Source organism: Tachypleus tridentatus, chromosome 8 (assembly GCF_004210375.1).
Source record: "Tachypleus tridentatus isolate NWPU-2018 chromosome 8, ASM421037v1, whole genome shotgun sequence".
In the NCBI taxonomy this organism is placed as follows: domain Eukaryota; kingdom Metazoa; phylum Arthropoda; class Merostomata; order Xiphosura; family Limulidae; genus Tachypleus; species Tachypleus tridentatus.
The window spans coordinates 88,117,101-88,144,429 of record NC_134832.1 but is presented as its reverse complement, the minus strand read 5'-3'; the positions used below and the strand labels follow the sequence as shown (position 1 = coordinate 88,144,429).

Genomic DNA, 27,329 nt, shown 5'->3' with positions numbered 1-27,329 from the left:
TTCTACATAGTAATTCTGTATTAGTCTATACCGAGTGTATGGTTTAAAATATATGGATAACCATGTGTGCAAACTATGAATGACACTTTACAAATCGCAAAACTGTAATGCATTAATCATTAACTACTGATTTTATGTTATCAAATACTTTGTTTATTAGTGAATAAATGGGTATTGAAGTGAAACTACAAAGTAAAAGGTTGGCCAAAATGATAAACAGAATTAATGGGATGACTGAAAGTATGTGCAATCGAGTTCAAACAGAGTTAATTATGATGTAAATACAGAGTAAGATGCATTGACATCAGCCAGTTAAAATGCCGTAGGTGCACAGCCCTCCGGCCCAACAATGTAAAGCTATGATGTCACCACTAGCTTCAAAGGATGCTTCTTACCTTTCTCCAACATGGCCTCTCCACCAACAAAAGAATTATTCTAGATGACTGCACCCTCTGATGGTCGCCGTCTTGGTGGTGTGGTGTCAAGAGTCAAAACCTTCCATCTTGGTGGCTGTGATGTAGATGGTTGGCGACTGCCATTTGACAATGTGCTACACTAAAACGTTTATACCAAAAGACATGTTAGGAAAGAAATATATTCTAAAATATGTGATTATTGTGGATTAGGACAGTGGTATGTCTTTCGATACTCGTGGTGGGCAGAACACAGACGCTCCTTTGTGTAGCTTTGTGGTTAATAAAACAAACAACCATAATAAAACAATCTCTAAGATTTCTAACTGATGTTCACTAAATTATTGAAAAGTTCGATTTGAATAAGTTACGTTAAATGAATATACCTCATGAGACTACTTTTATATCATAGTTCGTGAAACTAATTGTATAGGCTATGTTCCTTAAAGTAACTTTGCTATTCAAAATGAAGTTTTGGGAGCAAATGAGAGAATACTACTAAAATGCTTGTATTTTTGAAAATAAAACAATTTAGTTTTAATCATATTGTTATTTAATACTGATATCTCCAGCCAGATTTTCTGAGGCAATGTCTTTTTTAGAAACACGTTATATGTTGAGGTAAGTGTCGAAATATAATGCGATATATCTCCTGATTTTTCACTCAGAATGTTTTAATTCTATAATTAAACGAGATCCAGAGGACCCACAAGTAAGTTTGTTTTTTTGGAATTTCGCACAAAGCTACTCGAGGGCTATCTGTGCTAGCCGCCCCTAATTTAGCAGTGTAAGACTAGAGGGAAGGCAGCTAGTCATCACCACCCACCGCCAACTCTTGGGCTACTCTTTTACCAACGAAAAGTGGGATTGACCGTCACATATATAACGCCTCCACGGCTGGGAGGGCGAGCATGTTTGGCGCGAGTCGGGCGCGAACCCGCGACCCTCAGATTACGAAGCGCACGCCTTAACGCGCTAGGCCATGCCAGGCCTACCACGAGTAAGACTTGTTTGTTTTAAATATTCGTTGAAATTACTAATTTTTGTTTTTGTTTAAGAGAGCAACGGTTGAATGTTGAATCCATTCATTTTAACGTATAGATAATACTCGATTTATTGGAGAGGAAAAATTAAATTGGTTTTGCAAAATTAATTCGTTCAATTTTTTTTAAATACAAAATGATCAAATAAAAGTTCTGAAATTAATATATGTAATTTTTTTATATATATTTAATGTACTAAACACAAAACAAACCTTTGAAAGGTAATCTTACATCATGAAATTACATTTTATATTGTAAATTGAATTAACTATTATCATTAAAAATTTTTACCTTCGTAGCTGTTACCTTGTACTCATCTATTACATCATGCATCAAATAAAAATACAGTGTAACAGTGTATCACTGTGCTCTTCCGGTTTGTGTTGTCAGTTTAAAGGTTTTTACGGGCACAAAAAATGTACTACAGCACTGTATCTGGTTCGTTTACTTTTATTATTTTACACATTTAATTTTAAACTTTAAAACTAATGTTGACTATAGGACAAGGAAAATAGGATATGGTATTTGAGAAATTATCATGTTTTTTTTACCTCTAGTTCGTTGAAAATATAAAAAATTAGTGTAGCATGAAATAACCAAAAAGCTGGGACTTACACAATTTTGAAGCATGTGTTAGCTTTCAAATGTAGGAAATTAGGTTCTTTTGAATCGTATGTCTCAAATAGACATCTTTTGAGATTTTTTTTCACGTAAAACATTGAACCAGTTGTGAGCATGTATCTGCAGTTTCAGTAACATTGCTGTGTATAAGTAAAGTCACTCTCACTTATCGGATGAACAGTGTTGTAAGTCATGCACGTGCTTTTGGGGGAGTTGATTCTTTTTTTTTAAATACAATGATTGTTTCTCTTTGTCTAGGTTAGAATATCTTTAGATTTTTCACCAGAATAAATAGAAAATTTACATATTGTTTTTCTTATTCTTATCCATAAGCACAGTGCATTGTTTCCTGAGTTAATCAGTTTGATTTTCTTGTATGATAAATAAATATTTATTTTACTCTGATTCCCATTGTATCCAACCCCAGAGAGACGATATTGTACACGTAGTCATTGTATTCTTTCAGTTTTATTTAGCCTTTCCGGAATAAAGAGCTCTTTCCATTAAGAGAACAGTGCTGTGTTGTGTTTAACAAAATCGGCAATACCAGTACTTCTGCATTAAATATTCATTTTCACTTTGTTTTACATTGTGTCTGGTATTTAAAATTAGAAATTCAGTCAAAGTTACAATCATATTCTCTGCCTTTCGGCCGTTTGTCTACCTATATCTATAAGAGCATCAGTAAACCCGAAGTTATTACACCTTTAAGAACAAGTTTATATGGACTGTTTCGTGTATCAAGGTGTTAACCTGTGCTTTTTTGCAAATAAACTATTTCTCTGGAGCTTTAAAAGTGGTTCAAAGTTACTGTAATTAAATATATTGAAATATAATATCCATTTTATTCAATACCTATATATAATGCATGTTAATATAAATAAATACAATAAATAAATAAATACAATAAATAACTAAGTACATTGTGAATTAAGACGTTGTGAAAATATAACACTAAAGTTAAGACTTCGTATTTTTACAATAAAGGGATACGAATGGGACAAGTTTCAAAGAAACATTTTGAAACTATTTTGGCTATTTAATAAAAATAACTGGTTAAACCAGATATCTGTAGATTTTCTCACAATTGATTATTTTGTCAATGTATGTTTATATAAAAAAAAAACATAATGTTTACTTCACGTTTAATTTGTAGTCCAGAAACTTGTTACACCAATCATAAACATCCTTTTTTCCATCGCAACACTGAATATATACTTTAGGGTTGTCAACAGTTTTGGCACACCGCTCACAGAAGTCGCGGTAGTCACTTCCTTTAGTACACGTACTTCCACGGTGATTGTAGGGTTTCGTAGCAGTGATTTCTTTATAAGTATAATCCATTGTATCTAAACTAGGCCGAGTTTCAGATATCGACAGAGTTAACATTAATATCAAAAGACACAGTAGACAAATTGTCGGGATCCTCATTTTGGGTATCTTTGAAATAGAATAAAATAATCTTACATACAATACACACAAGTAAGAACATGAACTATTTGTATTGATCACTTTATATGATTTTATGTTAAAAATAAATATACAACTGGTTAAAAATAATAACTAATTAAAAAAATGAAAACTGACGACTTCCAACTGATAATACAAATAAGCTATCGGTCACCAAGATATAGTGTTTGAACCAGACGCTAACACAATTATCAAACCTTGTAAAGTTTAGTTCATATATAATAATGTTGTAAAACTGACAATATTTAGTATGTATTTATATATAAATCTCTCTCTCTCTCTTTTTGTAAACAATAACATGGTGTTCTTTATTTCGGCTAAGTGAGTTCAGGTGACACTACGTGTCAGTTGGTGTTTTTTTGTTACTTGAGTCAACTCAGTTCTTGAACCTGAGCTATAATAATACTTTCTCTGAAAGAAAACAAGTATAATCTTTGGGTGTCTTATGCTTCTTTCTTTACCAACTCGGGTCTGGCATTATCTGGTGATTAGGAAGCTCGACTCGCAATTTGAGAATCACCGTAAGAGAGTTATGGTGTTTACGATCAATCTCATTATTCGTTTGTGAAAGAGTATCACTGTTAATTAGAGACGGACAGCGCAGATAGCCTGCGTATAGCTTCGAGTGAAGTACAAAACAAACTAAAATTGTCCAAATCTAGCACGAAGGAGGAAGAGTTGGAATATAAAACGTAAAACTGCCATAGCCCGATAAAGTGTGTGTTTTTCTTATAGCAAAGCCACATTGGGCTATCTGCTGAGCCCACCGAGGTGAAATGAACCCCTGATTTTAGCGTTGTAAATTCGTAGACATACCGCTGTACTAGTGTGGGCCCCCCGAGAAATTCTAGCGTAATTAGATATTGGTAAAGCAAAGGCGAATGAACGCAGGCGTGCTATGACAGCCCTATATACTTATAAACAACTTAATCAACCCAGATGAACATTTTAGAACTAGCTACTTCTTTCAGAGTATATAAATATTGATATAGGTTGTTTTTCAGTCCTATCTGCATGCTTTATTCGCGGGGAATTGAACTTCGGATTTTACTGTTGTAAGTCTGTTAACTTACCACTGACCCACCGGAAGACATAGATAGAGAAAGGAAGCTTAAACATGTCTGTTCCCTGCAAGTAAATTATTAATTAGACACTTCATTCTCGCAGGCTTACTGTTTCCCAACGTAAAACAGTACAGACAAAGAGTTTGTTTGTTTTTTGGAATTTCGCAAAAAGCTACTCGAGGGCTATCTGTGCTAGCCGTCCCTAATTTAGCAGTGTAAGACAAGAGGGAAGGCAGCTAGTCATCACCACCCACCGCCAACTCTTGGGCTACTCTTTTACCAGCGAATAGTGGGATTGACCGTCACATTATAACGCCCCCACGGCTGAAAGGCCAAACAGATTACGAGTCGCACGCCTTAACACACTTGGCCATGCCGGGCCTACAGACAAAGAGATATACACTTACTTGTTATCCATAACAGATTCAACCGTTTAAATGATACATATTTATATATGCTTTTGAAATTTCGAAGCTTGCCTTTTGCAAGTACTTAATAGTTAACTCTAAGTAGCTGGTGTTTTTCTCTTTAGAAAACACATACACTTATCAGGTTTTAACAACCAAGTGTTTGACATACACATAATTACCTAAGTTGTCTCACTAATTCCTTTGTCAGACATAGTCCGAATAATATGAAACTACAACTTACTTTGATTTCCGAGATGTTGCGATTCTGTGACGAAAGGAACAAAGATCAGTACTCTATCAAGCATACGATCTTTATATCCTAGTAACTATTTCTAGGTTCATTATACGGTCTCTATATCCTAACAACTGTTTCTAGGTTAATTATATGCTTTGTATAACCTAGCAACTGTTTCTAGGTCAAAATACCTAACCAAGGTTTCATGACTTTGTTGTCAACCGTTCAAGAGGAAATAAAAAAAAATCGTTTCTATGTTGTTTGTATTTTATCTCATCTTTACGCCAATTTTATTTTTGCACGGAATTTTTTTCATTTGTTGTAGACATATAAATATACTGGTATGGTAAAATACAAAGAAATAAAAACATGAAACAGTATTATGTGCAAAAAAATCGTAATATGTTTTAAGTAGTTATGAGATAAGTGCTAAATTTCCATTTCGAAAAACTTACGAAAAAACTATTATAGAAAAGATGTTTAAATATGATACTAACAAACATTGTTGCAAATAATATTAACATGTTTGTTCCTTAAGTGTTTCGAGCCGTTGGAATAAGAAATTATTTTGAAAGTAGACATGTATAGAGTAAATACTGAGAATAATTAATTCGCATTATGTTTTTCAGTTATTATTAAAACTTAAGTGCTTTCTACAAAAATGATGCTAGATATTCAACGTATATCCTGTGTTATTTAAAGGTTAGTTCAAACTTTGGCAACGCCTTACATGTAGGGCGGCTTCCAACTAGATTAATGTAGACGAAAATTCTGTCAGAAAATCACACGTTGTGATAAGAAAGGAAACATTATTATGGAGAAGAAACCTTCAAAACTCATAAATCTCATGAAGCACATAATGCGAACACAGATGAGAAACCATACATCGATGGAAACCTTAAACTAACGTATATGTCACGTACCTTGGTAATATCTGGTACTTTATCCTCACTTGGAATATGAACTACTAGATAAAGGCGTTACCAAATGAGTTAAATGAATAGCCTTATAGCGATTACTAGTAATTCATTTTTAAAAGATAAAATTAGCACAGAGATTTAAAAATACTAATACGTTTGTTTTTTATGCAGTTGTTTATTACGCCTCATATGTTCCACCCAGAAAAAATATATAGAACAGTTAGGTGTCACCTACTTTTCAATGTTATGCACAAATTTTACCAATCTCAGCTCTTTCTTCCTTAGAAACATTCCAGCATTACAGGAGTGAAGTAAAAGAAATAAACTGATAGGCACACATAAGTGGAAATTCTAATCCAATCCAGTCTTGGTTCTTACTTCTAACAAGATACATGTTTAAAATGTGCCTTAATGATTTAATAAATGAGAACTGATGTACCAGTTAATAGATGTACATTTGTCTGCTTTAAGCAGAATCGTGAATTTGAATTCTTTCTAGTTCTAATGTATTCTTTATTTATTTTGGTAGATATCACCAGATGCCCATTCAGAATATTGATGCAATACATTATGAGCTATTAGTTTATCCAATGAAACATTCTTAAACAGCAGACAGAGAGTTTGGATAGAGTTAATTCCTTAAGTTCTCACTAAAGACCTCCAGTTATAGAATTGTTCTTTATACTAACATTTATTTACTTCTTACATCCTACGCAACTTACAATTATCTGAGGGTTTTAAAAGGGTGGACTAATTCGTTTAAACTAACATTTATAAACTCTTTTTTAATTACTAAAATTAATTTATAATAATAATTAATAACTGACTTTATTAAAATATCAATTAACAACCTTTCATTCTCATAAAACGTTTCTAAAAAAATATTGGCAACCCTTTTTCAACAAATATTTAACATTTTAACTGACAGAACAAAGATGCTGAAAGTAATGAAATTCTTTCTTTTTAAATTATTTTTATTTTAGATTGGTTCACATAGTTTTGACGTTTAAGTTTTGTACAGACAATAATATTGTCCCACTATTACCAAATTAACTTTTTTTACTAACATTTTTTCATTTACACGGTAGTTTTTACGGACAAGGTATAGTTTTGTCGATATTTCTTCGAAGATTTGCTCTGTTTGGACGCATAAGTTTTGAATATAATTCACTCGTGTTCTTGTGTTTGAAGTTAAGTACAAAGCTACTCAATGGGCTATTTGTGCTCTACCTATCACGGGTATCGAAATCTGATTTGTAGCTATGTAAGTCCGCAGACAGCTGTGGCACTGGTAAGGCATTGTCTTTGTGAAAAGTAGCTCTAAATCAGTTAACTCCAACTTTATTTAACATCAAGACCCAGTGAAAAATATATCCATTAACGTTATTTTCGTAAGTATTACAACGTGTTCCAGTTTCTGTAACATCAGCACTATTAATATCTATATTATCTTTTAAATTAAGTATTTAGTTACAATTTATAATGATTTATTTAAAGAAACACTCACCACAGTAGATGTCCAGGAAACAGCTCAGAAGAGATTATTCACTTCCTTTTGATCTAGTAAAAACAGCAAAACTAATTAAGTATAAAACTTTTGAGAATGGTGTAAAAATGTGCTTCTGCTCAAGAATGCTTTCTAAAAGATTTATCGCATTTATATAGCAGTGGCTTCAAACATTACACGGAAATATTTCGTTATGTGGGTTACTTATACAATTTGTTCGACGAGAAGGTGTTAAAAGAGAAATTGGGATTTCCTCGAACTATATATAATTATACACTTGCTTCTCATATGACGTAATTTTGTAGGCGGGATGTAAAGCAACGCTTACTTTATAGATTGTAGCCTGAACACCATGATGGTGAACATTTACACCTAGTATCCCATGAATCATTAGCCATTCAAAATGGGATCCATGAGGGTAAAGTTCGAGTTTTCATGTCATATTTCTTTAAAACAATTGTTATTAGGCTGGATTAAATAAAAATCACTATTAATTTAGAAATGGCATTAAACTACTTACATTTATTTGTGTCAGTGTGTTTTTATAGGTGTTTTTTGTTGTTGATTTTGCAGATAGACTTCTCAGAGTGGGGAAATTTCCAAGATTGTTATTTGTTCGTGAATAGGTGCAGGCATAAGGATAAATATGTTGAGTTTGTTTTTCTGTTATAGCAAAATCACATTGCTGCATCAACCTGGGAAGTCGAATTTTACTATTACAAATCTATAGAGCTACTGCTGTTCCAATGGAGGACAAAATGTTGAGAACCGTCTAACATGTTGTGTGACTTGAACTAATCTTAGATGCGACCGAATTTTTTGTTTGTTTTCCTTATACTTTCTTTTACCGCCAAATCGTATTAGCATAATGTTTAGTGCATAACACGTGTCAATTTTAACGACAATATTTCTCATAGTGAACTGAGTATCTATTAATCTTCCTTACAACAAGTAACTCAACCTCTGAGCAAGCTTTCTTTTGTATTTATTTTATCTTTTAAATATATAATTATCAGTAATAAATATTTCTTTCTTGAAATGAGTCAGAAAAACACTTATAGTTTCTAGTTGTCACAAAAACGAGATTAAGGTAAAAAAAGTCTTGCTGAAGTGAGGAAGCAAACGATAACATGTTTTTCCTTTAAAGTTTTAGATGTTACTATAAATGGTTGGTAACCTTCAGCTTCATTTCTCTAGCCATAAATGCAGTTTACATATTTTATGACGAGGCTACTTTGTAGTAATTGTCCTATAAGGTTATGTTGTTAACATGGTTGGAAGTCTGCTGGTTCAAGACTTATTCGTGACGTGTAGTTGTCTCATTGAGTAAATTATTTTGCCCCAGTTGTTTCAATCAACACGCCTGTATAAGGGGTGTCAACTGGCATCTAGGGTTTAACCTACTATAAACTGATATCTCAGCTAGGAAGAATATGTCACTATTCTCATCCGCTTGTGCCATTAAAACAGAAGTAACTCTGTGTAGTCAAAGGATAGATTGACTTTATTTCATTTCAAGCAACTCTCTGTGCTTGTTTGTAGGACCGCTTGTACGACAGATTATTTTGCAGAACGATATTTATCTGCGCATATTTTGTTGTTTACCTTAATAACTTTTTTTTTGGCACTTACTCTGTTATTTAAATATCCGACAATCAATGGCATTTAATCTGGAGTTGTTTTCATGAGCGTTCTATTGATACATTTAATTTGGTGTTTCAATAAAATATGTGTAGAGAAGTTTTTTATGAAGGTTGATTGAGATATTTTAATAAAAAGCGAATGCAGAGAAGAAATAAAATACTGCAGTTATAAAGCAAAAGAAAAAAGTACGTTGATGAAAACCCATGCTATATACGAATAACACAAATATAGTGTATTAAGTATAATTCATCTATTTGATTATAGAAAATGTTATTAACAGACATTAAAATACATGTTTTCTAAAATCCATTTAATTACTTCCGTCATGGCAGGAGACTTGCGTCATCAATAAGCACGCGCCAAAACCTTTTCGGTGCAAGAAAAACCCACAGCCCAATTTTTTAACCGAAATTTAGGCTGGTTAAAATACCTCGAATTATTGGCGTAAGAACATTTCACACCTAACAGGAACAAACAATTATACCTAGTATAATACACATATAACCCTCGCAGTGTCAGTAACTTAATATCTTGAGGTTTCTCTAGATATAAATAATAGTTATAAGTACAGGTGACAGAAATACATTAATCATTATGAGGACTTTACTATAATGTAAAATGGAAATGATTCTTCACGCCTTTGTTAAAGTTGACAACTCCTATGATCTTGTTTTATATAACTCAGAAAAATAAATATGCACGATATTATAGCCTAATTACTAGTATATGTTGATGTTACACGCACGGTTTGTTTAACACATGTAGATTAACAGGCTTGTTTTTTCATCGCTTGTGTATAAACAACATTCACCATGTAATCATGAACAACAACGAATTTTAAATTTTTGAGCGTTGCTTATTTCAATATTGAAGACCTTTTCATTAGATTCTATAGTAAAACATCGAGAGAAAATATGTAAGTCGAATGTTTTTACATATTTCTAATTACAGAGTTAAAAGAAAACCACCAGCTGTACTTCAGTTCTTTCTTGGCAGCAGCCAGATTAAAAAAATCACATCTTATATAAAAAGTATTCAAAAATTTAAGTATTATAGACTTCTAGTTGGTATTATTTCAAAATCCTAGAACAGCATATACACAGAAAACCTGATTCCTGGCCTGCACTGAGATGGAGTAGTGTGCTGTTAGCTAGTATTGACTTTATGGTTATTGTCTAAAATGACCTAATATTAGCTATGGATCAGTGTCAAAAGGGTTAAACTACAGTAATTACTTTGTTAACGACTAATATTTATTACAACAAAACAACAACCAAATATCTTAAAATCGTTTGTTTAAATACGATGAATAGCTATTAAATTATTGTAAACTATAACATCTTAAGAGAACAAATCATTTCTTAAAGTCATTATAACTAAGAAAATTTTGTTTTCTGCTAATTAAACAATCTGTCACTTAGTTTGGTTAAGTTTTCAAACACACAGTAGTATTAATTAATGTTTAATCATATTTCTCTAGCAAATTCGAGATCATTAGAGATTTTTACATGGAATATTATAACTATTTCACTTGTAAAACCTCATCAGTTATCGAACTGTTTTATTGTCTAATTCTATCTTGTCATTTTAGAAAATTGGAGGTCTTTACGTTCTTATATTGAACGTGATAATTGTTGTACATGAATAACATAAAAATATTTGACGTAAAGGTAAGAAATATACTTGATATAAATATGAGTATAAATGAGAAGATATTAGTTAAGTTATGTGGTTTTTATCACTAGGACAAATATAATTTATTCAAAATAGTGTTAAATGTATATTTTACTCAAAAAATTTAATTAGCTAAATTATTTCTTTTAAAGCACTAAAACTGTAATTAAATTTAAGCCAAAATTGTGTTCTGAACCCAATCTAAGCAGAGTTAAACAGGTATCATATTTTAAAAGAACTGGTAACATGAGATAACTTAAAAATTAAGGTTTTAAAAATGTAAAATATCAGTTCAAGTTTTTAAATAAGCCTGGCGTATTACAATATGACGCCAACATTTGGAGTTCTATGGTTACAGAAAAGCTAAGCGAATATGCAAGTTTGTATTTAAAAACAAAGAAGTGTTAAAATAATATTTAGAATTCGTGATCAGATAAATAAAGTCATATAACTTTAAGTCAAACCAATAAATAATGAAAAAATACTGCAGCACGTGATAATATTACTCTACTGAGTAAACATCTTTTCACCCTTAGAAAGTTTAATTTAGAATTTTTTATTCTTTTATCTTTTTTAACTATATCAAAATATCTTGAAATATTCATGCCTAAAGGCTTCCCAGCAGCTCAACGGTAATTCTTAAATATTATAACGCTAAAAACCGGGCATCAAAAGCCATGGTGGGAACATCACAGATAGCCCACTCTGTAGTTCTATACTTAACTGCGTACAAACAAACAAGTTTATACAAAAGAAACACCTGTGCTGGCAGTTTTTCAAATAGGTGCATGACGCTCGTTGGTTGAACCTTTCAAGATGTCTCTCTGTTCTTCACACTAAAACTTCTTTTAAACTGTATCTAAATAGGAAGTAAGTTTAGGTTTAGGAATAGTTTGGATTGAAAGGATTTGCCACAATACAAACTCCAACTCAGATCTTTTATGTGTTTCATTTGGCAATCATAAGGATACTGCAGGTTGTTTTGTTGTTTTTATTCATTAATTCATTCAAGAAATAACGAGCTGCCCAAAGTATGGATCGACATCTATTTGGAGAAAAAGGGAGATACATGCAACCTATGTATGTATCTCTATAAACCTATGTATATCTTTGTAACTGTAACAAGTTTTGTGCCAGTTTCTATTTGTCAGTGTGTAAAAAAACAAGTGTTATAGGTGGTATGTCGCAAAACATGCTTAAAAGGGATTCATGATCATCGCTAGATGCTGTGCCAGGAGCAAAATAAAGAGAGGTAGTATGGATGCAAAGGTCAAGGAGAGCTCTTTTTATATTCAAACTAATGTTTCGGACACTTTGTACAGAAACAATACCAGTAGAGTATGGAGTTATATAATTTGCTCAACCATTAAGTACCTTAGTTAGTTATAACCATTAGATTCCATCTAGGAACATAGAGCCGCAATCGTTTGCGGATTCTTCAACAAGTATTTAAGTGAGAAGTTGTTAGCCCACTGCACCGAGCCGTCCCTAATTTAGCAGTGTAAGACTAGAGGGAAGGCAGCTAGTCATTACCACCCACCGCCAACTCTTGGGCTACTCTTTTACCAACGAATAGTGGGATTGACTGTCACATTATAACGCCACCACGGCTGGGAGGGCGAGCACGTTTGGCGCGACGCGGGCGCGAACCCGTGAATTACGAGTCGCACGCCTTACGCGCTAGGCCATGCCAGGCCCTAAGTACCTTAGGGAGCTAGAGAATTAAATTAATATTCATATTATTCCATACGACAACATACTAACCAAGCCGCTGAACAAAACGCCTATTGACTCCTGTGCAACTGAACTGTTAAAAACAGGTGCTGAGAAACCGTTGTTCTCATAGACTAGATGGACTATGGAAAAAATAGTGCGCCTATAACGATGAATCTTTTAGCAATAGAAACTACGTTGCAGGGCTAATGTCAAAATGCATATTAATAATATAAACTGCAGCAGAACATAACGAAATAGACTTTAGCAAAATAGTGAAGCCCCAAAATCATTTTAATATAACGTTCTCAACCCTCTCTTTAACCTTTGTTCTGAGAAGTAGGTATGCAACAGCATGAATAATCTTATATGTATATCATTCAGTTACAGTACAAAACTGTGACTGCTAATATTCAGTTGCTACAACAAAGCACTTATACAGTACAATTTAAGTTCTATTTTATTAGCTTTGGTCCTATTTTTTGGTCGCTTTTTTCTAATTATTTTATTATTTTGTTAGATTTAACTGGAATATGATTGTCTTTGTATGTCCGAAACAGTTTCTAAACGGTTCACTTGGCTTATATTCCCCAAAATATAACAGAGGTAGAGAAAAGAACAATAGCCCCCCCCCCCATTTTATTGATTTCGCTTTTTCATCGTTATGAATGAAATAATTATATTGTACAAAAGGATGAGTTTATGGCACTACTTGTTTGATTTTTCCATCTCTGACAAATATAAATACATCAAACAGTGTATTTTGAACGTGGTTTTTTATTCAATACAGTTATGTCCTTTCTTATTCAGCATATCTGCCATAGTTCCTAATTTTGAAATACCAAAGAAAATGTAACCGCCTGGTAATATCAACCACTAGGTATTGAGCAATTATTTCTCAAGATTAACTTACACATTATAACGCCCCAACGACTCTTAAGGCAATCACGTTCATAGCTGAATTTCGATCACATGACCCGTTGATAACCAGCTTTAACTATTCAACAAAATCACGTTTAAAATTTGTTTCGGTAACTAGTAAAAATAGAATTACATGCAAACTCTATGTATCACAATGATGATGGTGACCGAAATATAAAGTTACATTGACATGAATCACACTGTATTGGTTAAACAAAAAGCATGCCAACTTCATTAGTGAAGCTCAAAAGCAATTAGCTGTTTGGGAACACCCTAGTTTTTCGATGCCTTAGTTAGCGAATTATACATATCTATAGTAGAGCAGTGACTTTCAATCCTTTCTGGATCAGAACACATTTGTAAAAATTGATAACCAGTCGCGACAGAATAAATAGCTTTAGTGCAAAATACATTTGGTTTACTGAATAAAAATACACATACTTTTATTTTGAATTGTAACCTGTGGAAAATGCTGCACAAGATGACGCTCTCTTATGAATATTGACGTGCTAAAAGAGTTGAACATATTTTATGAAAGAAGAAAGCATGTCAAAATACCTTCAAATTGGTTGTTTGTTTTAGCACATAACAACGCAAAAGACTTACTATCTGCGAACCCCCTATTTAAGCCTTGAAAGTCCCTAAACTTACCGCTGATATTTTGGGCGATATTTTGAAATAATCCCTTACGTGCAAATATGGTTCACTGAAGGAAGAAATGGTTACCCAAAAATTAACTGTTAATTAAACAAAAAATATAGTAAACGATAAGAGACTTGGCAGTTTAAATCTGCCAGAAAGTGCTAAGGGACAAGAATGTATTGTTTTCTACTGGAAGTGAAATAAATGCGCGTAACACAAGAACCTCTTATTTAAGGAAAGGGTTCTATGTTCCTTGTGTAGAGGTAGTTTTTCAGCATAACAATACGTGTTTTTTCATCAAAGTAAAAATAAAGAACTTTGAAGAAAAGTATAAATGGTGCCTAGGAGGTTTTTACTAAGTTAAAAACGTGGTGTACATTCATTATTGTGAATAGATTATATTTTTCAGGTTGTTATAGTCGCTCAACTTGCTGCAACAATGAACACAGCTTCTCAAATACACTGAGATTTAGCATTACATGTCCTCATTGTTACTGTTGAATCAACAAGGGACTTTTCTTTAGAGTTTTAATCACATAAATAAACCTCGTTTATCTACCTACACCACCTATGTATATCCTTTAGAAATACTGAAATCACATTTTTGAAAAAAAAAAAGTATTTATATGCGACATTATATTAAAAATTAGTTATTACAAAAATCTTTCTTACCTATAAAACACCAAATATTTTCTGCGAACAACATCAACACGGCTTTCCGTACAGTAGTCTGTGTTCTTACTAAAACTATCGTTCGTTTTATAGTGTCGAATCACTGTACCAATACTACCATAAAAGCTAAGTTATCATGTATTTTGAACGTGAAAAGGAAGCATTTCATCAGCATGAGCACTTCCTTCTATTATCATTGTTGAAATAATTCAAGTGTTACAAATTCGTTGATGTACAGTATTATTACTTAGTCGATCAAAGGTTGTGATGTGTCACATTTTTATCGTCATGTGCTGTTGCGATTCTTGTATTATAGCTGTACACTTAATTGGACAACAGTTTTAGATTTATTTACTTAAATTGTAAGAGATAAGCCACAAGATGAGACTTTATTATTAGTATTTAGTAATTCTGGTTTTTAACAGAGTAGGTAAAATTATCTTACTATGCTTGTCCTATCTCCGCTTTATCTCACATACATTTACGTACGTTTACTCAAGAGCTGTGAAAACACACGTAACGTCACTACTTCCGTTTTGCTATTTATTTTCTCACTGAACATTTCGAGGGATCAAACAATTCATTTTAATGATAAAGGATGCTTTAGACAATTTTTTTATTTGAGAATGAATTTATTACGCAAATAAGTGAATTGGCACGCTAGTTTTCTTCCCTTCATGTTTCTTCTTGATAAATATATTTTGCAGTTGCGATAAGTAAAGACAATAAAATACATATTGGGTATACAAGGCTGTTTAATGTAAGAGTTATTATTTAGTGATTTAATATTTGACAATTATTTAATTTGCATAAAAAGAGTTGCGCGTAGTTACAACACGTTTCGTTTGGTAACTCGATAAGAGTCGTACGTTGTGTTGTGTACATAATTCAATTGTTGTACATTGACGTTAAATTACTCGAACCTTCTGAATTTCTTGTTGCCTAAAGTAAGCATTGTTAGAGCGTAGCGTTTCGTAGTTTGTATAAAATTCTAAGCCTCAGTTGAACATTATATAGATATATATATAAACATTAGCGATCAAGTGAGCGCTAGTAAGTTAAGTCAGAAAACGTTAAGCTAGTGAAAGTGAAGTTAGATTACGTAATTTTTAGTTTAGCCGTAACGGGTCAGTACTTAAAGTGAGTTTAACAGAGATAAGGATAATAATTTGTCTTATTAAAGAGTGTTCTAAAACACTTTGAGTTACCTGTGTGAGCTTGACAAAAGAGGGGACAATTAATTAAAGTTCTGGATTCAACTGTGATAACCGACAGGGTAACGTAAGTGAATCTTTTGTATATTGTGCAGTCTGAAACAGAGAAGAGAAAAATAATTATTGTCAGTTGGATTCTCGGGTAACTGAATTACATTGTGTGAACTTTCGACATAAAATAGAATTATTTAAAGTTCTGTATACAACCGTAGTAATCCATGGGGTAACGTATGTAAACTTACCACTAATTATATTGTGATAATAGAAGTAAGGAGAGAATTATTTAAATTTTTAGATACAACTGTGATATTCCTGTAGTGTAAAAATTTTTGTACGCATGTTTGACTTGTTTTGAATATATTATTTTTAAACAAGTGAATTGTGTGTTGTCCATTTATTGTTGGAATTTATCGCCATCAAGTCACAGACACCAACTATAAAATTATCCCGGGCTATATACACAAACCTTGACAATATATAAAGAACTCGCTATAAATATTGAATTCTAAAGAAAGGGCACTGAAAATCTCAACATAAATGAAAACAATCACCTTTCCTATTAGTTTACGGTAACTGTTTATAGTGAAGCGACTTTGATAACATTTTCATGTAATAAATACTAAAGTTTCGCATATTGGTTATATTGTTTTGTAAGGGACTCTACATTTCAACTACGTTTTATAGAAAACCATGAAACATAATGCATAAAAAACAACTTTATTTTACCCTTAATTCTCAATGCTCTCTATTAGTTAAAAACTTCTAAGAACAGAGCAATATTAATGCATGTCTTGGAACTTTACGATATACTTAGCAACTTGCTATTAACTAAGTATAAAAGACGTGTTTAAAATGTTTCGTCGGAAGACACTTAAGTTGTGTCTAAACGTGTAGCAGGTTTATAACCATCTCGTTTCAATGGTATTGTTTTTAACCTTTTGTGCTTTAAACAAAACTGAGTTTTTGTCTGAATAAAAAAATGTTTGAAAATAAGATGTTTCAAATTTCTTATGGCATTAAATGATTTATTAAATTCTGTTTGATTTTTCCTGAAAATATTGTTACCAAAAAATCCTATAAATTTTAATTGCATTTATGTGTCATTTTACGTTTTGCAACATATAAACAAAGGTATGTTTTAATTTTAAACACTGTGAAGATAACGCTTGGGATGAGTTCAGAAGTGTTTTTTAATTAGAATAAAATGGTAAGTGTATTTCTACCCGCAGTTTGATAGGTAGTTCTATCAACATAATTTGGTATTTAAAACAAACAAAGAATATAAAACAATCAGGTATGATCCTAAATATTTCTCCCAATTATTTGTTTTAAATGCTTTGTTAATAATAAAGCAATTCAACTGGTAATTCAATTTCATTATGTTAATTATATTATGCTAATATTTTCTTACCCAATCACTATTTTAGATCACAGACGTATAAATATGAAGTAAAATTCTAAGCCGATCAGTAAATAGTGAGAATTTTTATGTATTTTCAAAATTAAATTATTCTTATTTTATTCCCGTAGAAATTCATTAAAAATATTATTTAATTGTAGAATATGAAATTTATTCACTAAGCCTGCGAAACTTTTGCATATTTTATGTATATTTCTTTTTGTGTTTAAAGCGTTTTAATCGTATTGTTCTATAGTAAGAAAAATAAATAAAATGCAATGTCAATGCAACAACTATAAAACAATAACATTAGATAAGATAAGCGCAAATTGTATTTAAACTGAAACAATAACATAACCCTCCTAGGGTAACTCTGTCATAGAATTAGTTAGCAACTAGATTATCGATATTACATATCGTTACTATTTCATTGATCCATAGGCGAATTTTTAAGAACACTTACATACATATAACAATACCGATAGTTGTTTGTTACCACTATTTTCCCAAAATGGAGCAAAAGGCTACCTAAAGGGTTCACCTGTTTTGACCAGTTGCATTATTATGCAATAGAGATTCGTTTGATATTCAGTCATTATACACTAAAATGTCGTCACAAAGGGACGCTTGACGTTGCAATTTGTACTGTCGTGATGTCAGTAAAACTTCTGCATTGTCATAACTCACGTAAAAATTATGCATTCTGTAGCTACGACATAGTATGACATATGAATTTCAAAAGCAAGAAATAAAGTATTTGTTACAGAGTCCCAGCGGCACAGCAGGATGTCAGGGTTTCAATACCCGTGTTGAGTGGAGCACAGATAGCCTATTGTGTAGCTTTGTGCTAAATAACATCAATTTCAAATAGAACCGAAATTTCGGGGATCCTACAGAAGTCCAACTGGTACGTGAATGAAATGTTTTACCGACAAATTATAATTATACATAACACCCACCTAGTTTCTAAACGGTAATACTGATGACTCATAACGCTAAAAACCAATTTGTGATACATGTGGTGGGAAGAGCATAGATAGCGTATAGTATAACTATGCGATCAACAACAAATAACTAACAAACATAATAGTTTGAGGAATCCACCTAGTGATTGGAATAAAAGATAACTAATGGTTCACTCGAGTATACAATTTGACAACAAGTGTAAAGTCGAAGCTAATGTAATTTATGGTATTAAATAAAGAAACCTTCTTGTCATTTATTTTGGAAAACGTGCATTTCACAGATTTTAAAAATAACTCAAAAATTAGAACGATAAACTAAAACTAACATTGTAGTCATCATTATTTCAATATTAAAGCCAGAACTGGAATTCATCCAACAACAAATTTATTCAATGCTCAAGATGAAACACCTAGTGATGATTATACATAAAGAGAAAATATTTTAAAATTAAAACCAAAAGTTGCCTCAGGTTAAGTTCTGATAAAATTTCGTAACCGATACGTAATTTGATTGACTGTTTGTCCATCAATTTAAAAGACTAATGAAGTCTCCAAATATTTTATTCATAATATCAACAATATTGAGGATTTTTTGTCTTTTATTTTAGAACTGGGATGATGTACAGAGGGTGACTGATATTGGAAAAGATTGAGAAGCACTGATATAGATAAACTTCGAACCTCTGAAAGACTCTGAACAGCATACTTTACAGTTAGCTTCGTTTTCGACTGTTAAATAAAATCAACTACTACAGAAATATATTCTTTGTTTTGAAAAAGTTATTTTGCAATTAATTCATAGCTTATGAATACAATACTATAATACAAAAGGTTAGAACAGTATTAAAACTATTTTTCCATTCCTAAAGCTCAAACACATTTATATGTACTCCATTTACTCACACTCATGACTCCCCGGATGCAGGAAGTGGCGTCATTACTCTTATTTCTAACGTAATCACTATTACGTTTTCTATTACATATATAAAAGCAATACGCGTGTTCATACTTCTACAAAACATAATAACTTCAAAAACAGAGAGCTGCAAACCAAAGTTATTAAATTTCTCACTCATTACTAACAGAACGAGAAGTGCATCTAAAACAGTACTTCTCAACTGGGTAGACGGTTCACCCAAGTGTTAATAAAATCAAAATCAGGGTGAATGAGTATTATCAATTGTACAACATATCCAAGAGAATAAAATGGGGTGATGAGCTGTTATAGATAAACCTCGAACCACTGAAATATTCTTAGCATCATACTTTAACTTGTTGGGTTTCAGTAGTTCTATACAATGGTCATAATACCTTTTAAACACCTATATGTTGTATATCAAAAGCAAGAATTATATATGCTTTATTACAAACAATAGCTACTAAATTATATACTTTTTTTTGGAAGAGTGGATGGTTAGCTTAACATTGAAACATAAGCTGTATAATAAATAATGATAGTTGCAGAAACAGTTTATAGGTCTTCAGTCGCTAGATATGAAATACTTTACTGAAACTTTAATTGGCTCGCTTTTATAAAGACTTGGTTTATAAATAACATATGTATATATGTTTATTTAAATGTTTCTCTAAATCAAACAAAAATTCCACAAAGAGTTTTAACATGTAAATCTCGGGGAGTTTACAAGTTAAGTACATTCTATTAAAACGATTTTGGAGCCTCACTACGTCGTTACAGTCCATCTCTTTACGTCCAGTCATGTTCTGTCTGATAACTGTGTCTTGACAATAGCTCTGTATCGTAGTTTCATTTGCAAATAGCTTCGCCATAAGGCTATCAATGTCAAAGCACCTCACTTTGGGCTTTCCTTATTTCCTGTTGTACGAGAACTATGGTTTCCAAACGCCAGTTATAATATTCTGATCGTTAAGAAATATACAGTATGCCTTCGTGTAAAATAACATGAATATCTATATCATTCTCCAGCTGTTTTAATTATACTGTGATTTAAATGCTATCTTGTGCAAGATGCTTGTGTATTAAAAATTTGTATTGCTTCTGCACACGGACATCTAACTCGATTACGTTACGTCTTGTTGCTTGTATCCCGTGTACAGCCTTTATCGTAAATACGTTTGTGGATTCTCAACAGAAAGACGCCAAATCACCTCGAAAACGGTAATACTATACGTAACTAGAATAAAAACCTAAAACTTTAGTATAAACACCAAAGAAAACACCTAATTCTATACGAAGAGAAAGAAAATACAAATAGGACCTTAAAACATAAAGTAACAGATACAACGTACCAAAAGTATAAGAAAAACAATCCTAAGAACCACAGAAACGTGAAACTTTAGGATAGAAAGATTTCCAAAACCTGAAGAAAACGTGAAATTCGATATGAAGGGAACGAAAATGCTAATAATAATGTAAACCCAAAAGTAAGAGAAACAAACAACCATAACTACGTAGAAAGTAGAAGAACAATACATAAGAATCACATAAACCTAAAACAATATGAGGGTCTCCAAAATTGAAGAAAACGTATAATTCGATACAAAGAGAAAGAAAATACAAATAGCACAATAAAATAATAAGTAACATACAAAAAAAAAATAAATCAATGAAAAAGACAATAATTCACGTCGAAAACATCAAATCAATGCGTAACTACTAAAAAACTTTAAACTTTACTAAATGTTCGAAAACTCAAGAAACTTTGTAATTCGACATGAAGGGTAAACAATGGAAATAGTACCATAAACCCAAAAGTAACAGAGAAAAATTCAAAACTATAATAAAGAAGATGCCACATCACATCGAAAATGGTAAATCAAAAACTTAACACTTTATGAAGGACTCCAAAATCCAAAAAATTATGCGTATATTGGATACGAAGAGAAAAAAAATACAAATAACACCGTAAAAAAAAAGGTGAGAAAGACACCAAATCACCTCGAAAACGGCAATACAATGCGTAACTAGAATAAAAACCTAAAAGTTTAGGAAGGAATAAAATGAAACAGTAATAAAAGACTAGGGCTAGCATGGCCAGGTGGTTAAGGCATGCAACTCGTAATCTGAGGATCTCGGATTCGAATCCCTGTCACACCAAACATGCTTGCCCTTTCAGCCGTGGGGGCGTAATAATGTAACGGTCAGTCCCACTATTCGTTGGTAAAAGAGTAGCCCAAGAGTTGGCTGTGGGTGGTAATGACTAGTTGCTTTCCCTCTAGTCTTACACTGCTAAATTAGGGACGGCTAGCGCAGATAGCCTTCGTGTAGCTTTGAGTGAAATTCAAAAACAAACGAACATTACAAACAGTTCAACGTCAGCGAATTATTTCGAATTAAAAAAAACAAACAAGCAAACAAAGAAAAGACATTAAGAGGTGGATAACAGAAAATACTTTTACCGCCACAAAGTTTTCCGCTACCACGTTTTAAGTATGTATATATCAAATGCTTAAGACTTATACAAAACTTACATTCACATGTTTGAAATCCAGTGTAGTTTTGACTGTGTTGACCTCCACAAATACTTCAAAATCACATAAAGCTCGACTGAGAAAGTGAAACATCAACAAATCTTTTCTCACAGATAGCACAGTGTAATATGTAAGTACTACTATTCATTTCTTTGGTAACGTAAAAAATAAATGTAAATGTATTCAAATAAAAATTGAATTAAAGACACCAGAATCATAGAATATATAGATAAATCCCAATACTTCAACATAGTGGAAACTACAGGTCAAACCACAAGACCTCAGAATCGTAGTCTCTAAGTTAAATCAAAGACTTTGGCATCATGAAGTGTGGAGGTCGATTTACAAGACCTCAGAATCATAATATATTTTACGTCCTTATAATGTTTATTATTTGTAACTTTTTAGCAAAATATCTACAAATAAAACAAAAATGTATTGATATTATTATGTATACTTTTAACATTTTATTTTGTGTTTGCTACGAATATTTACGTAATAAAAATGGGAAGAGTCAACAGAAGAATGATAACGTAATGATTCACTCGCTCAGTCTATCCGTCAATGAAAGTGTGGAATAGATTATTCCTAAAGATTCTCAGTGTGCTATCTGAGATGTGTCAACACAAGGATCGAACAAAATTTTAATGTTATAAGCATTGAAGTATACTACGGTGGTGAAAGATAGAGAGAAATTTATATGTAACAAGACTGAAAACATCATTACTGATACATTACGGAAAAGTAATGCATTTTTTATACACAAAAAGGCTTTGTGCCACAGATCGCACACGTATTATGTCTATTACTCATTGGTGCATATAGATATCTAATTGTAATATACTATGGTATTAATGTTCACATATTTTAATAATTTCCTCCAAAATGCTGAGATTCTTTCAACTGTAAAGAAATTAAATAATATACATAAGCTGCATAAAAGTGAATTTTTGTTTTCAGTGATGCTTGAGAAAATACACAATGTTTGTTTTTTTAATGTTTTACCTGATTGAAATAACGTTACATTTATTACACTCAATTGGATTTGCAAGTGGCACGTCTTTCTTAGAGAAAAATATAAATAGAACTAGGTGGACAGTTCACGCTTCCAAATTCTCCAACCTAATAGAGACTAAACATTCTTGCACGGATATTTGGCGTTTATCAGTTACAATACCCCAGAAATAGTTATTTTAAAATGTCAGCTTGTCATCATTGTTTCATTTTAAACTTTCTGGTGTTGCACGGGTATTACCTGTTTAGCTATTCTTAAACAACAAGGAATGTGAGTGTTTTCTTGTAGCAAAGCCACAGCGCACTCTCTGCTGTGTCCACCGAGGGGAATCGAACTCCTAATTTTAACGTTGTAAATCGAAGACTTACCGCTGTTCTAGCAGGGGACAAAATTAAATAATGAAATTTATCTAACAATAAATGTCAAATGCCCAAAAGTACTAATTCTGAAGAGATAAAATATTTTTTCAAGTATTCCATGAACACGAAACTAGTATGAACAAATATTTGAATATAATAATTTCCACTGATAATATGAATTATAAGTCTTTTATATTATGCGTGTTTTTTAATTTATTGTTACAAAACTATTATTGTTTCATATTATTGACGGAAATGATAATATGAATTCTAACTCTTTTATGCGTGGATTATTTTCAAAAATATAAAACAAAAACGGTTTTATAACAACATTTAAAAACGAAAACACTTTTATGCTTGGTTCCTTTTTAAATACAATATAAAACAATAGCAGTTTTGTAACATCAGATTTTTAGAAAACGTTGTACATATTAAAACCTAAACTATTTTAGTTCTTTCTTTTTAAACTACTCAACTCACTTTGTAATTTAAGATTAAATATAATGTTTAGAAACTTACTCAAGCTCCGTATTTATGTGGTTTTGACGTAAAACAAAACCTTCAATTTTACAACGTATTATTTGAAACATGAAAAAACCTTTTAGTTTAGCATTTCTTTATTCTTTTCCAAACGTTCAATTAATTATAAAATTGTGCAGATTTCAATTAGGCAAAAAACTGTATTAAAAATAATATTTTTATTTTTCATTTAATCTACTTTTTGAGTTCTAAGATGCAAAAGAAACTTATAATAGTCAAACTAATAATAACATCTTACCTGTGTTATTTTCTGTCTCTAAACATGTGAATATTAGCAAGGCGCTTCCAATGATGAAGTTCATATATCTTGGTCGAGTTAACGTGACTGGACGAATCTTGAATACTGCCCTATAAATGATGCAATAAAACTTCGTGGATAATGATGAATTTGCGAGATTGAATATAAATGCTGACGATGTTGTGACGTACAGACTTCTTTAAGTAGTCAAGGAGGCTTTATGTACAGAACTTTGTTATAAATACAAATCTTACTGAATCAGAAATATTCGACAACCAAGTAATAGTGCATCAGTTTCATCGAACAAAATGTAAGTGTTTGTGGGTTTGTTAATACATTTGATGTTATATTTTCGGTTGCTTACCAAGATTTAACTATATACATGCACATATGTAAAAAGACGTGTATTTTTTATCTAATTGCATTAAGAATGTTCGTGCAAAATTGCACAAGAACTGTTTTGGTACAGCTGTCAGTAATTTTGAACTAATAGACTTGCGGGAATGCAGGAAGTCAACAACATATACCAACTATTCTAGGGACTTTTCTGTCCAAATAATAGGATTTGGCAGTTACTCCTATGCCACATTCACAGTGCTAAAATGCAGAACACGCGATGTAGGGACGTTAACCATAAATCCTTTGCTTTTAAACTGCGAGAAATTTAATAATTAGACAAATCACGGTCAAAATATGAATTTTACTTTGTTTGTCTTAACACCAAGTTGCACGTCAGACATTCTATTCTGTTTCCAAAACTGGAATCGAATTCAAAATTGTAACGATTGACGGACACTACTGAGGAGCCATCGAAGGACATGTAAATAGACAGAGAAATAAAAAAATGATTTAGTATAGAACTAGTATTTTTGATAATCATTTATGAATACAGAGAATTATACACACGTTAAATCTAGACGAATTTGAATATGCAAATCAGCTGATACAAAGTTGAGGTGAAACTGAATGTATTAGGACTATATTTTGGCATTATATAGCGTTTTGTTGGCAGTTTCATCTCAAAACGTTTGCTAATGCAAAATATTCATAAACTCAAATCATAAAGATGTATTCAAATCGAAAATTAAGAATTCTGAAATAGAAGATAGAAAACAAAGAAATATTTATCAACTGAGATATCTAGAACCATTCAGAAAAAAAAGTCCTGTAATAAGTCGCACCCATTTGTGGTAAGTAAGAGCTTACAAGCACAAAATTTAATAGCAAAAGTCGTCTACCTGCCCTTTCGTAACAAAACACAACATGATCAATAAGAATCCATGCCTGTAAAAGCGACACAAGTCGTGTACATGTATGTTACTCCCACCACATATACATTTAATCGTCGCATAAGTCAAGTACCTGTAGATTTAAATACGTATTCATGCAATTCTATATGAATACATACCATCGTGTCATAAGTCAACTCATCTACTAGTTTTAAGAAGTGTAATTCTAGTCTGTATCACTCATTACTCATCTACTAGTTTTAAGGAGTGTAATTCTAGTCTGTATCACTCATTACTCATCTACTAGTTTTAAGTAGTGTAATTCTAGTCTGTATCACTCACTACTCAGCTACTAGTTTTAAGAAGTGTATTCTAGTCTGTATCACTCACTACTCCTCTACTAGTTTTAAGAAGTGTAATTCTAGTCTGTATCACTCACTACTCATCTACTAGTTTTAAGAAGTGTAATTCTAGTCTGTATCACTCACTACTCAGCTACTAGTTTTAAGAAGTGTATTCTAGTCTGTATCACTCACTACTCATCTACTAGTTTTAAGGAGTGTAATTCTAGTCTGTATCACTCACTACTCAGCTACTAGTTTTAAGAAGTGTATTCTAGTCTGTATCACTCACTACTCATCTACTAGTTTTAAGGAGTGTAATTCTAGTCTGTATCACTCACTACTCATCTACTAGTTTTAAGAAGTGTAATTCTAGTCTGTATCACTCATTACTCATCTACTAGTTTTAAGAAGTGTAATTCTAGTCTGTATCACTCACTACTCAGCTACTAGTTTTAAGAAGTGTAATTCTAGTCTGTATCACTCATTACTCATCTACTAGTTTTAAGGAGTGTAATTCTAGTCTGTATCACTCATTACTCATCTACTAGTTTTAAGAAGTGTAATTCTAGTCTGTATCACTCACTACTCAGCTACTAGTTTTAAGAAGTGTAACTCTAGTCTGTATTACTCACTACTCATCTACTAGTTTTAAGAAGTGTAATTCTAGTCTGTATCACTCACTACTCAGCTACTAGTTTTAAGAAGTGTATTCTAGTCTGTATCACTCACTACTCATCTACTAGTTTTAAGGAGTGTAATTCTAGTCTGTATCACTCACTACTCATCTACTAGTTTTAAGAAGTGTAATTCTAGTCTGTATCACTCATTACTCATCTACTAGTTTTAAGAAGTGTAATTTTAGTCTGTATCACTCACTACTCATCTACTAGTTTTAAGAAGTGTAATTCTAGTCTGTATCACTCACTACTCAGCTACTAGTTTTAAGAAGTGTAACTCTAGTCTGTATTACTCACTACTCATCTACTAGTTTTAAGAAGTGTAATTCTAGTCTGTATCACTCACTACTCAGCTACTAGTTTTAAGAAGTGTATTCTAGTCTGTATCACTCACTACTCATCTACTAGTTTTAAGGAGTGTAATTCTAGTCTGTATCACTCACTACTCATCTACTAGTTTTAAGAAGTGTAATTCTAGTCTGTATCACTCATTACTCATCTACTAGTTTTAAGAAGTGTAATTTTAGTCTGTATCACTCACTACTCATCTACTAGTTTTAAGAAGTGTAATTCTAGTCTGTATCACTCACTACTCATCTACTAGTTTTAAGAAGTGTAATTCTAGTCTGTATCACTCACTACTCAGCTACTAGTTTTAAGAAGTGTAATTTTAGTCTGTATCACTACTCATCTACTTGTTTGAAGGAGTGTAATTCTAATTAAGAATATTGGGGAAAATGGATTGAGCCACTAAGAACTATAGAAGACAGGAATTTGTTTTGTTGTTGTTTTTTTGTTTTGGAATTTCGCACAAAGCTACTCGAGGGCTATCTGTGCTAGCCATCCCTAATTTAGCAGTGTAAGACTAGAGGGAAGGCAGCTAGTCATCACCACCCACAGCCAACTCTTGGGCTACTCTTTTACCAACGAATAGTGGGATTGACCGTAAC

General features: G+C 32.1%; 3 long non-coding RNA genes across 3 annotated transcripts in view; 2 read left to right on the top strand and 1 right to left on the bottom strand.

Annotated features, from left to right (window-relative positions):
* Positions 1-2,529: 2,529 nt before the first annotated feature.
* LOC143222877 (uncharacterized) lies at positions 2,530-15,138 on the bottom strand. The gene is made up of 3 exons (XR_013012552.1): positions 14,950-15,138; positions 7,684-7,736; positions 2,530-3,517 (listed from the first exon to the last, which is right to left on the bottom strand). It is a non-coding gene; the product is annotated as an uncharacterized LOC143222877 (long non-coding RNA).
* A 639-nt stretch (positions 15,139-15,777) lies between these two features.
* LOC143224213 (uncharacterized) lies at positions 15,778-19,289 on the top strand. The gene is made up of 2 exons (XR_013013274.1): positions 15,778-16,230; positions 19,136-19,289. It is a non-coding gene; the product is annotated as an uncharacterized LOC143224213 (long non-coding RNA).
* Positions 19,290-24,187: 4,898 nt separating this feature from the next.
* Positions 24,188-27,329, top strand: part of LOC143222878 (uncharacterized) — a 40,373-nt gene continuing 37,231 nt past the window's right edge. The window contains exon 1 of the long non-coding RNA XR_013012553.1: positions 24,188-24,439. This is a non-coding gene — a long non-coding RNA (uncharacterized LOC143222878). The remainder of the gene's footprint in view (positions 24,440-27,329) is intronic.